The sequence below is a fragment of the Oncorhynchus nerka genome, linkage group LG27, assembly GCF_034236695.1.
Source record: "Oncorhynchus nerka isolate Pitt River linkage group LG27, Oner_Uvic_2.0, whole genome shotgun sequence".
Taxonomy (NCBI): Eukaryota; Metazoa; Chordata; class Actinopteri; order Salmoniformes; family Salmonidae; genus Oncorhynchus; species Oncorhynchus nerka.
This window is the reverse complement of record NC_088422.1, coordinates 22,218,581-22,232,397: the sequence shown is the minus strand read 5'-3', so window position 1 is coordinate 22,232,397 and position 13,817 is coordinate 22,218,581. Positions and strand designations below refer to the sequence as shown.

Sequence of the window (13,817 nt, the reverse complement as noted above, 5' to 3'; positions counted from 1 at the left end):
AAAACAAAGCAGGTAAACCATCAGCTCCTTTCGAAACTGAAGTCACAGTGACTCTACAAGATAGAAAGCACAGAATCCAAGCATATTATACAAAATGATACATACACATTCAAAGGTCTGTATATAACACACCCTGCATGTCTGCACACTAAAATAAATGCAGGACAAATCCATACACATCAACTGAACAGACAAATGAATGGATGCAGTAGCCTCCCTGCAGCCTTGTATTACACACAGTATACCGCACAAACATCATAAGAGGCCAAATTCGTCAAAAACGAACCCAAAAAACCCAAATTCCTCTGCCACCGCAGGACATATTTAACCAAAATTGAAAGCACACATACTAACTAAAATAATTCAACACATATTGGTCCCTCAGCAGCCGACCACTGTCGTCATCAGGGAAGATTGCCGGATTGTCCCAGTCCATGGCTGGTGGCACTCTGGGGGCCCTCTCCTTCCTCAGGCAGGCCACATTGTGGAGGACAGCACAAGCCACAGTAATATCACATGCCCTAACAGGGCTGACCCTTAATTTGTGAAGGCAGTGAAAGCGTGCCTTCAGGAGGCCAAAGGTCATTTCAACTCTGGCCCTGGTCCTGGCATGGGCATGGTTGTAGGCCTGCTGTGCTTCCTGGGGGTCTGTGAAAGGTGTCAGGAGAAAAGGCTGGCAGCCATACCCCTGTCTCCCAGCAACACACCAGAGAATTCACCTGTCAACACAAAATCTCATCATTACTACCTCATAAACACAGTGATATTCTTGACACAGCCATGATGGTTATAAATAGGGGTTGTGTGGCTTACCTTGTGATAGGCACTGATAGATTTCAGAGGCCCGAAAGATTCTGGAGTCATGGACTGAGCCAGGCCATTTTGCCACAACATTGCTGATCACACAGTCAGCATTGCAGACCATCTGAAATCATAAGATGAGGAATATTACACCAATCAATGCACATCACTGGCAATGCAGAGTGTTCGTCAATGGACAATATCAAAAAGTTATGTTCACCTGAACATTAATGCTGTGAAAGGATTTCCTATTCACAAAATCGGCCTCATGGGCACCTGAGGGGGCTTTTATCCTTATGTGTGTGCAGTCCACTGCACCAATGACATTGGGGAAACCTGTCACACAAAGTAATGAGTATCCTACTATGTGTTAACAGTTGTCCTGTAATTTGTAGATCCTCTTACCTGCAATCCTATAGAACTCCTCTTTGATGTCACAGAGTCTTCTGTGGCCAGGGAAGGAGATGAAGACATCTGCTAATGCTTTGATAGCCAGACACACACTCCTTATTGTGCGGCAAATTGTGGCCTTGTTCAGCTGTTCTGCATCCCCCACTGAGTACAGGAAGGCTCCACTAGCAAAAAAGCGCAAGGCCACAAACCATTTGCGCCACACTCAGTGCATGGCTCCGTGCAGTGCGGTGCTTAATCCTGGGACCCAGTAGTCTGCATAGATACCTGATGCCATCTGCAGAAAACCTGTATCTTTCATATAGATGGTCATCAGGGAAGGCCAGTGGGTCCAACCGGTCCCTGAAGACCCTTTCTCGCCTGAAGGCGCTCCTCAGCACAAGTGCTTCTTCATCCACCACATCTCGCACGAATGGGCATGCCATTGTCAGAGCAGAAAGGAACACACAATTTTGGGCCTTCATATAGGCTAGTGGCCACACCTGGTGCTGGGGGGGTGGGCAAAAGAGGGCGATGCCTTATAACGATGACTTGGTTGTACTGATTGCTGGGAAAATAAAAAAACCTTAGAAAGATGCCACCGTCCTGTGTGCTCACAATAAGAGCTCATATGTCATGGCTCACTTGACTTTACGAGAATATACCTAATTTTTATTTTGAGCTGTGTCATCTTCTTGGAGCTGGGGGAGGAAAGAAAAATAATGATTAATACATTTGTGTTACAGTTAGCATACAGTGTACATTGAAGGCATATCTCACCTCCCTCTCAAGTTTTTTTATTTCAAGGTCCAGTTTCCTAATTGTCCTCTTTTTTATTTCGGACTCCAGTGCAAGATTTTCCATCTTTTTCTTCTTGTACTGAATGTCTATGTCTGCCAGTTCTATTTGGCGCCGGAGGTGGTTGCCATACAACTTTCTGATAGCTTGTGAGCTCTGTGAACACAATACAATTAGCGCAGCTGGAATTTGGCAGGATGTGGTGTCCTTTTATTAATACGCACTATGTTGCCAGGCTGGTTTTCCCACTGTATAGCACCTGTAAAAGAAATTAGATTTTTTGATTTTGATGAGGACTCCTCACCATTGTAGAGTAAATAGTACTTTCACAGTCTTAACATGATACCTCATGCCTTCTGGAATCCAGAGAGATGGTCTCCTCCTCATCATCGTCTCCATCATGTGCTGTTGCTGCTGCACTGGGGCCTTCACCCTATCACATTTAATCGGATTCATATTGAAGCTAGTAGACAAGACATGCCAGGCCTACAGTATGCCTTTGATGGAGTACTCACTGGATCAGCATCGTCTGGTGCTTGTGCTGGTGGCTCTAACAGGAACACAGTGCTGCCAGGCACTGCAAGGCAATAGGTAAACCAAAGTCAGACAGTCCAAATTGATTCAATATGAATGTGGTTGTATCCCATGTAGAGATGGAAGGACATACCTTGAATGAAGCGGGTGGCATCTTGGGAGGAACCTATGCTCGTCTCTTTCCCCCAGGGATCCCCTCTAAGACGGGCCTGCCTTTATTTAGCTCCAAGGCCATGTCCTCTGCTGGGGTAAGGTCAGCCTTTGGTGACCCACCACCCGTGCCTTGTCTGTGGGTATTCTTTTCACTGCTAAAACAGTACAGACAATGTGTGAGCAGGCACCTTCTGGGTACAATATATGCTTGTGCTTTGTTAAATATTAGTCAGGGACCATACCATTCTGCAGAATGTTCTTGTATTTGATTTTGACCTGCTGCCATGTCCGTTTTGGCCCGTTCATGTTTAATCTACACACACACACACACACACACACATTTAATGGAGTCACACTGCAAAAATTACTTGGTATTTTTGTCTTGTTTTCAGTAAAAATATCAAAAAATTTATCATAGCTTTATACAGTGTGATGGAGTTACTTTACACAATTTCACTCATATCTGCAGTGCATTTCAATTAAAAATTTAACCGTTTCATAATTACAGTACAACTGCATTTTTGGAGATGTGAATTAAATATTTGAATTGTAATTGTGATGTTTCAGCGGAGCGGTGAGTGTGTAATTGTGCACTACTTACGCATTCAGGCGGTCTGCAATACTTTGCCACGCTTTTTCTCTTTGCTTTATCACTGTGGCGGTGTTGCCTTTCTTCTTAATTATATCTTTTACCTCCTCGTATGCCTCCATGAGGATTTGTGCTTCCGACGGGGAAAAGTACGCGGCTCTAGTTGCCATGGTAAATCAGTTAATCTGTGATCTGTGGCGGGGTCTATTTGAGTGAGCCGTGAGCGCGCACCTATCCAGGATTGGTTTCACCTGGTTTAATGAATCCGTGTCTGCTCATCCTAGCTTGGTCTTTGTGCAACCAATTAAGCCTGGACGCACATGTTTTGGCTTCATTGAGCTCAGCTGAGTCATTTATCCCGGATGTCTTAATTCTACTTTTGTGCAACAGGCCCCTGCTCTCCGTTCTCCATTTCGTATACTTTGATTTGGACTCATACTCCAACCCTCCTGTGCTCGGAGCACGGTAGTATGCATTTTGAGAAACACCCAGGTGTTTTAGGCCCACGGAGGATTGTCAAAACAACGTCGTAGTTCATTGTATTCCTCCGATCTGTACACATGTGTTATACATTTTTTGTTGTTGCTTTACCTCCAAATGGAATCCATATTTTAAAATGGCCACCCTGACGTCCTCGTAGCTGAGCTCGTTGGCCATGTTATCAAAGTGGTACAGCAGCGGGCCTAGAGGAAAGGGAGGAATTTCAGCTTTGGTAAAAGTATACACACAGTCTACGACTCACTACCAGTAAGTTAAAACGGCAACTGCACCAAAAATGCGTAGAATAAAAGGGAACCTCTTTCACTGGTCAGTAAGGTGGTCTGTTGAACCAATCGTCACTCACCAAGATTGATCCATACGCCTCCAGATTTGAGAAAGTTCCAGATGGTCTCCACATAGTCGATGACATTGTGCGCCATGTTGATGAAGAAGCAGGTAGCCACACAGTCCCAGTGTCTGAGAGCGAAGACGACAATGATACTCGTTTCACCACATTCTATCATTGTTAATACAAACCAACACAGGTTATACAAATAATTTATGTGTCTAGTGTAGAGTGCTCACTTTCACCACTGACTACTCCCAATACGTGGACAATTGACATAACCTGAGAGACACAAGGGCCAGGGCCCATATTCACAGGGCCTGTGTCTAAGAGCAGGAGTCCTGATCTAGGTTCAGTTTAGCCTTTTAGATTCTGAATAAAACGGGGGACCTGATCCTAAATCAGCACTCCAACTCTGAGATGCTTTGTGTATAAAGGCCCTGATCACTTAATGCTCTTGTTGATCTTTCAGACAGCCTGTGTGGGGCTCACCACTCACTAGGCTCTGTGAAGACCTCCTGGAAGTTCCCGGCCACCATGGAGAAGTCAGAGTTTGGAGGCAGGCTCTGGGGGTTGACGCCAGATGACCTCTTGTTGTTGCTGAACTGGTGGATCCACAGGTACAGGGTCATGGAGTTGACCTTTTCACACCTCAAGGAGGAAGGACAGAACAGAGGAAAGTTAGATAAGCTGAACAACAGTAGTGTGAGAAAATTATCACCAACAAATCTTTTTTTCCAAAGAGGATTGCATCGGGCTAATTTTATATGCTAGGCAATTGATTTGGCCCAACTCAATCATTAAATGACACATGGTGCAACATATGTAAGGACTGAATTATTGCATTATATGCTAGGCTTAAATGAGGGATGAGGGTGTGTGTTACCTGTTGAGGACAAAGTTGGAGGAGAAGAGCATGAAGAAGCTCCATGCGTTATTATATTTGGCAGGCGTAGCCCTTGGCAGGCGTAGCCCAGATGAGCGATTTCCCATGCCAAGTGACCAAGCCCTGCCCCCGGAACCAGCACACTCACCTTAGACACATCACTACAGAAACAACCATGCCATCACTGACAGAATACACATAATTCAGAATACAAAATCGCACAACTGAGTTAGATTTCAAGACTGTGCGCTCACCACTTATTGCTTGGAAAGAGTCTCTGGATCTCTTTGATGAAGGGCAGGTAGCAGGAGTCTCTCAGTCTGGCCCACCTCACTCCAGTCACGCACAAACTGCTTAATGGTGGATTTGAGCTTGTCTATGTCGAACATGGAGGACGTACGCACCTTCCTCAGGTCATCTTGGGCAGAAAGACAGATTCACTTTAACTCCTCCAATGCATCCAATGATGAAAGGATCATGGCAGAAAATTAATCTAAGATCTATACTAAATATAATTTCCACTAATACAATAATTTGTGAATTTTGTGCTGTGCGGTATACTAGAATAGAAAAACACCTGCAGCACCTCCAACTACACTGAATAAAAATATAAAACGCAACATGTAAAGTGTTGGTCCCATGTTTCATGAGCTGAAATAAAAGATCCAAGAAAGAGCTTATTTCTCTCAACTTGTTTACATCCCTGATAGTGAGCATTTCTCCTTTGCCAAGATAATACATATCCAGAAGCTGATAAAACAGCATGATCACTTGCACCTTGTGCCGGGGACAATAAAAGGCCTCTCTAAAACGTGCAGTTTTGTCACAACACAATGCAACAGATGTCTCAAGTAGTTGAGGGACCGTGCAATTGGCATGCTGACTGCAGGAATGTCCACCAGAGCTGTTTCCAGAGAATTGAATGCTTATTTCTCTACCATAAGCCGTTTAGAGAATTTGGAAGTACGTCTAACCGGCCTCACAACCTCAAATAGGGTGTATGGCGTCGTGTGGGCAAGCGGTTTGCTGATGTCAACGTTGTGAACAGAGTGCCCCATTGAATGAACACAATTGCATTTTATCGATGGCACTTTGAATGCACAGACATGGTCCTGAGGCCCATTTTGTTTAAGGTATCTGTGACCAACAGATGCATAGATTAGGGCCTAATTAATTTATTTCAATTGACTGATTTCCTTATATGAACTGGAATTGTTGCATTTTTCAGTATACTTGTACTACTATGTTTTTATTGCACTGCACATCTAGATGCAGCCTACTACTTCTCCAACCGCGAGGAAGAGGATGACTAACAGGGTGGTTACACCAGAAGTTACCTTGTAGTAAGGAATCTTTGATATCTTTTGAACAGCATGCAAAACAGCTAACTTGTTCTTTGCCTATCCAGCAGTGGTCAAAGCTAGTAAGTCAGACCCTCCCTCCTCCGATTGAGTCGCACTGATAATTTGCATAGTTGTAATTTTCTCAACTTTGTCTGCCTTCTAGTCACCAGTGATTAAATCGTTGAATGACTCCTTATTTCCTCCTTTCATTGAAAATGATTGCCTTTCAGTAGTTTGATTGCTAGAAGTAGCCTAGTGTCTAATGTAACCAAAGTTAGCAGCCTAGTGTCTAATGTAACTGAGGTGTAGGAGAAAGCATGTGTGACCTTTCTGACCCTTCAGCTTAGCTCTTCGCCATACTGCATGTTCTCAAACATGTGGACACAGTCGAGCATGATCGCATGCAGCGCCTCCTGGTTGTGGTCCACACTGCGCAGGATACGGGCCAGGTTGGGCAGGACCCTGGGCAGCGGCAGCTGATGATGCTCCTGAAGACTCCGGAACTGACTCGATTCACCCGTTCCTGAACATGCATCCTGAGATTAAGTGGACAGGAGGAACAGGAGATGGGGATAAAGGGAGTCCAGAAAAGCATAAGGGAAATAGAAACCTAGCCTTTTCATAGCCTTTTTGAATTATGAAAACACTCAATTAATATGCAGACTTCTTAAAATGACTTGACACAAAGATCCACAAAACACTTTCTTTTCTAAGCATCTTCTACTTGGTGAACGTGGTTGTATAGGTTAGGCATAACCTTGTTTGTAAATAACATGAGCAACCGTATTGAAATGTAAATGTTTGTCTTTCTGTTAGCCAGGAATTTAGCCCATATTGTTTTAGTAACCTCTTTTATCTTTGTTATTTTCTAGAGCTAGCTAGCTCCACTTCCTTTGCTTCTGTGCTAGTTAGCTGCTAGCTAATAGATAAACAGAGGTGGTGGTCAGCTATAGGAGGTAAAAATGGTTTTATATGGGAAATTTGGTTCTTTCGCCAATAGCTATTGAACCAAGCATGCCATGACTATGAATATGGTATATTCTGAATCAGGAGCAGATGGAGAGAAAAATATATATTTAAAAAAAAATTAAACACACCTTTTTATTTTTTGTGTAATAATATATAGTATTTCAAATCTTCAATAGCTCTTAAACAAAGCATTCCATGTCTATGAAAATTATATATTCTGAATCGGGGGAGGATAGACAAATCCACCTCTTTTTTTGTTTAAAATAGATTTTTTTGCTTTCAATTTGCATTAGCTCTTACACAAAGCATGCCACGACTATGAAAATTCTATATTCAAAATCGGGTGGATGGACAAAAATTAACTGTTTGTGTGTGCGTGCGCATTTATCTATCTATACAGTGCATTTGGAAAGTATTCAAACCCCTGGACTTTTTCCACATTGTTATTACAGGCTGACCACACCGCAAGCTAACTAGCTAAATTGCCATAAATGTTGAATGCTCTCCGACCTGTCCCCAAATTAATGTAATTGGTTCAGAGTTTGTTTTGATATTTTAATCTGCGTGTCATGATCGCGTTTGGTGTAGGGGGACAAAATAAATGTATGCACAATAGCACATGCGCACAACCAGTTTGGGTTCCGTGTTATTCTAAAATGGATTAAATTGTCCCCCCCACCACCAATCTACACACAAAGCCCCACAATAACAAAGCAAAAACAGGTTAGAAATGTTTTCAAATTGACTCAGTACTTTGTTGAACCACCTTTGGCAGTGATTACAGCCTTGAGTCTTCTTGGGTATGACACTAAAAGCTTGGCACACGTGTATTTGGAGAATTTCTCCCATTCTTCTCTGCAGATCCTCTCAAGCTCTGTCAGGTTTAATGGGGAACGTCGCCGCACAGCTATTTTCAGAGATATTTGATCGGGTTCAAGTCCGGGCCCTGACTGGGCCACTCAGAGACTTGTCCCGAAGCAACTCCTGCATTGTCTTGGCTGTGTGCTTAGGGTCGCTGTCCTGTTGGAAGGTGAACCTTAGCCCCAGTCTGAGGTCCTGAGTGCTCTGGAGCAGGTTTTCATCAAGGATCTCTGTACTTTGCTCCGTTGCTTTCCCTCAATCCTGACTAGTCGCCCAGGCCCTGCCGCTGAAAAACATTCCTTCGGCATGATGCTGCCACCACCATGCTTCACCGTAGGGATGGTGCCAGGTTTACTCAGGACATGATGCTTGGCATTCAGGACTAAAAGTTCAATCTTGGTTTCATCAGACCAGAGAATCTTTTTTCTCATGCTCAAGATTCTTTTAGGTGCCTTTTGGCAAACTCCAAGCAGGCTGTCATGTGCCTTTTACTGAGGAGTGGCTTCCGTCAGGCAACTGTAATATAAAGACCTAATTGGTGGAGTGCTGCAGAGATGGTTGTCCTTATGGAAGGTTCAGAGCGATCACCACGTTCTTGGTCACCTCCTTGACCAAGGCCCTTCTTCCCCGATTGCACACTTTGGCCGGGCAGCCAGCTCTAGGAAGAGTCTTGGTGGTTCCAAACTTCTTCCATTTAAGAATGATGGAGGCCACAGTGTTCTTGGGGACCTTCAATGCTGCAGACATTTTTTGGTACCCTTCCCCAGACCTGTGCCTCAACACAATCCTGTCTCGGAGCTCTACGGACAATTCCTTCAACCTCAAGGCTTGGTTTTTGCTCTGACATGCACTGTCAACTGTGGGACTTTATATAGACAGGTGTGTGCCTTTCCAAATCATGTCCAAACAATTGCATTCACCAAATGTGGACTCCAATCCAGTTGTAAAAACATCTCAAGGATGATCAATGGAAAAAGGATGCACCTGAGCTCAATTTCGACTCTCATAGCAAAGGGTCTGAATATATTTTTTTATTTTTTAATACATTTGCAAGAATTTCTAAAAAACCTGTTTTCACAATGTATTTAATCCATTTTAGAATAAGGCTGTAATGTAACAAAATGTGGAAAATATTAAGGGGTCTGAATACTTTCTAAATGCACCATATATCTCATTGAGTGGAACACGTTCTCTTTCAGTGCCAGTAATATGGGAAGGAAAGGGAGATATTGTTATTAGATTTAAGGAGTAATGGTGTTGAAAAGCCAAGCTTAAATTAACTGCTGCTAAAATCTTCAGGGGATGTAGTATTTAATTATGTATTTATTTTTCTAGAATTTACACCTTCCCTGTCTCTGGCTCCTGTACAGTTGGTGGAGGTAATGCACCTTAACGTTTGTTGCGAACCAACATAAAATCCCCACAAGAAGCTAAATCCATTGAGCCCGTTTCCCGACACACAGACCGCAGGAGAGACGAATATTTAGCATCTTGAAAGTATGCCTAGAATATACCTATAACATATCTACCGAATATTCAATATAAAACACATTTCACCTCGGTTTGGTACCTATAGGAACATTAGCCAAAACAGACCCCAATATAAATACAGGAATCGATTTTAGCTAGCAATGCATCATCATTAGCTAGTCATCTCTTTTCTAAAAACTTCATACAAAACGTTATCAAATACAGTAACGTAGTCTGTGACATTACTCCATTAATTAAACTAGCCAGACACAGTCTGGGTCAAAGGACTTTGTTATGGATTAACTCGCGCGCTAACAGCCATACATATAACGTTAGTACTGCTGTTTTGAAGCAGTCCGTACCAGTAGTATCTAAACGCATCAATCCCTTTCCAAAAGTGTTGCCTTTCGAGTATTGTCTACTCTTCTGTTGTACATTTAATCCTTTCTCTATAAAAAAAAAATGCTTCTTCTTGCTCTCCATTAGTAGCCTGCTCCTGCTTCCTTCCGCCATGTCCGAATGTAGTAGCCTACTCAGGCCCATCCAATAGAACAATGGAGTGAGCCAGGAAAAGTAATCAACATTTAATCTGGCTGGCAAGCAAGTTAAAGTATATTGGTTAAAACTTCTTAGGGATAGCCCCCTTGTTTTCAATTTTCGCCTAAATGACATACCCAAATCTAACTGCCTGTAGCTCAGGCCCTGAAGCAAGGATATTAGTATTATTATTACTTTTATTCCACCTTTATTTAACCAGGTAGGCTAGTTGAGAACAAGTTCTCATTTACAACTGCGACCTGGCCAAGATAAAGCAAAGCAGTTCGACACATACAACAACACAGAGTTACACATGGAATAAACAAACATACAGTCAATAATACAGAAGGTAAAGTAATAAATAGGCTATGGTGGCGAAGTAATTACAACATACCAATTAAATGCTGAAGTGATAGGTGTGCAGAAGATGAATGCAAGTAGAGATACTGGGGTGCAAAGGAGCAAGATAAATAAATAAATACAGTATGGGAATGACATAGTTGGATGGGCTGTTTACAGATGGGCTATGTACAGGTGCAGTGATCTGTGAGCTGCTCTGACAGCTGGTGCTTAAAGCTAGTGAGGGGGATATGAGTCTCTAGCTTCAGTGATTTTTGCAGTTCGTTCCAGTCATTGGCAGCAGAGAACTGGAAGGAAAGGCGGCCAAAGGAGGAATTGGCTTTGAGGTGACCAGTGAGATATACCTGCTGGAGCGCGTGCTACGTGTGGGTGCTGCTATGGTGACCAGTGAGCTGACATAAGGGGGGGCTTTACCTAGCAAAGACTTGTAGATGACCTGGAGCCAGTGGGTTTGGCGACGAATAGGAAGCGAGGGCCAGCCAGCGAGAACGTAAAGGTTGCAGTGGTTAGTAGTATATGGGGCTTTGGTGACAAAACTGATGGCACTGTGATAGACTGCATCCAATTTGTTGAGTAGAGTGTTGGAGGCTATTTTGTAGATGACATCGCTGAAGTCGAGGATCGGTAGGATGGTCAGTTGTTTTTGGTTGTTTTTTTTGTGTGAATTTTACCCCCTTTTTCTCCCCAATTTCGTGGTATCCAATTGTTAGTAGCTACTATCTTGTCTTGTCGCTACAACTCCCATACGGGCTCAGGAGAGACGAAGGTTGAAAGTCATGCGTCCTCCGATACACAACCCAACCAAAACACAGTGCGCGATGAAACAAGGATATCCCTACCGGCCAAACCCTCCCTAACCCGGACGACGCTATGCCAATTGTGCGTCGGACCTCCCGGTCGCGGCCGGATACGACAGAGCCTGGGCGCGAACCCAGAGTGGCACAGCTGTGCGCTGCACTGGTGGCACAGCTGGCGCTGCAGTACAGCGCACTTGACCACTGCGCCACCCGGGAGGCCACGATGGTCAGTTTTACGAGGGCATGTTTAGCAGCATGAGTGAAGGATACTTTGTTGCGAAATAGGAAGCCGATTCTAAATTTAATTTTGGATTGGAGATGTTTAATGTGAGTCTGAAAGGAGAGTTTACAGTCTAACCAGACACCTAGGTATTTGTAGTTGTCCACATATTCTAAGTCAGAACCGTCCAGAGTAGTGATGCTGGATAGGCGAGCAGGTGCGGGCAGCTATCGGTTGAAGAGCATGCATTTGGTTTTACTTGCATTTAAGAGCAGTTGGAGGCCACTGAAGGAGAGTTGTATGGCATTGAAGCTCATCTGGAGGTTAGTTAACACAGTGTCCAAAGAAGGGCCAGAAGTATACAGAATGGTGTCGTCTGCGTAGAGGTGGATCAGAGAATCACCAGCAGCAAGAGCGACATCATTGATGTATACAGGGAAGAGAGTCGGCCCGAGAATTGAACCCTGTGGCACGCCCATAGAGTCTGCCAGAGGTCCGGACAACAGGCCCTCCGATTTGACACACTGAACTCTATCAGAGAAGTAGTTGGTGAACCAGGCGAGGCAGTCATTTGAGAAACCAAGGCTGTTGAGTCTGCCGATAAGAATGTGGTGATTGACAGAGTCGAAAGCCTTGGCCAGGTTGATGAATACGGCTGCACAGTAATGTCTCTTATCGATGGCAGTTATGATATCGTTTAGGACCTTGAGCGTGGCTGAGGTGCACCCATGACCAGCTCTGAAACCTTCTTCACAACAATTGAACCACACATGAAGTTATTGATGATCCGATAAATGGTTGATTAGGTGCAATCTTACTGGCAGCAATATCCTTGCTTGTGAAGCCCTTTTTTGTACAAAGCAATGATAACGGCACGTGTTTCCTTGCAGGTAACCATGGTTGATAGAGGAAGAACAATGATTCCAAGCACCACCCTCCTTTTGAAGCTTCCAGTCTGTTATTCAAAATCAATCAGCATGACAGTGTGATCTCCAGCCTTGTCCTCGTCAAGGTGTGAGTACACCTGTGTTAGCGAGAGAATCACTGACATGATGTCAGTTTGTCCTTTTGTGGCAGGGCTGAAATGTAGTGGAAATGTTTTTTGGGGATTCAGTTAATTTGCATGGCAAAGAGGGACTTTGCAATTAATTGCAATTCATCTGATCACTCTTCATAACATTCTGGAGTATATGCAAATTACCGTCATGCAAACTGAGGCAGCAGACTTTGTGAAAATTAATATTTGTGTCATTCTCTAAACTTTTGGCCACGACTGTACACCCCTAATGAAATAGTGAAGTCTTGTTACCTTCTAGGATCTCTGAGGAATAGATACGAATGTGATTTGACTCATTAAAACAACGTTTAGGGTGAGATTTTCACAGTTTAATTTCTTTGCAAATTGAACAACTGCAAATACAAAATCGATTGTGCATGTTATATGTACTTTTTTAAGACATGAAAAGGGATTTTAGCTAACAAAACGACACTTCTTGTTATCTCTGGGACCCTTTGGATGATAAATCAGAGCAAGATTTCAGAATGTAAGTACACATTTCAACTTCAGAGGTGAATTTATCAAACGTATCGCCGTCAAAAACGGTTTTGGTGTTAGGAGCTCTCCTCAAACAATAGTATGGCATTTTTTTTGCAGTAACAGCTACTGTAAATTGGACAGTGCAGTTATATTAACAAGAATTTAAGATTTCAGCCGATATAAGACACTTCTACCGACATTTGTTGTTAAAATCTGGGATCTTGACATAACATGCTGAATGATTTACAACAGTCCCGTTGATGGGACGCCAATCCTTAATCCCAACAAACGTTCCTCAGAACTTTAGAGAACGTTCCCTTACGAGTCTAGTTAGGTCATTAACTAACATTTTCATAGCAATGTTCCTGTGACGTGCAAGGAATTTTTCCAAGAGACCATTCCCTTAATGTCAGCTAGAACTTACCCAGAACACAGTTACCATGTTCTCAGAACTTAAGATATTAATGGTCTAGACACATTTCATGGGAACATTTCAAGAAAATGAATGTGTCCAGTTTTCTGTGGGTAAGGAGAATATTCCATGAACGTCCCACCAAACATGCACAGAACATGGTTACCATGTTCTCCAAATATATTATATTAATGTTCTAGACACGTTTCTGATAGAGAAATTCTAAATTACTCTATGCTTTAATTGCCAAAACCAATTTCACACTCGTTTCTATTCATTAATGAGGTGTAAGTTCATTAATTATGCATGAAGTAGATCGAGACCAGTCTTAAAA

At 43.1% G+C, this 13,817-nt stretch overlaps 1 pseudogene; it reads right to left on the bottom strand.

Moving 5' to 3' along the window:
• Positions 1-284: 284 nt before the first annotated feature.
• LOC115111173 (carnosine N-methyltransferase-like) lies at positions 285-6,736 on the bottom strand (annotated as a pseudogene).
• Between the last annotated feature and the right edge of the window lie 7,081 nt (positions 6,737-13,817).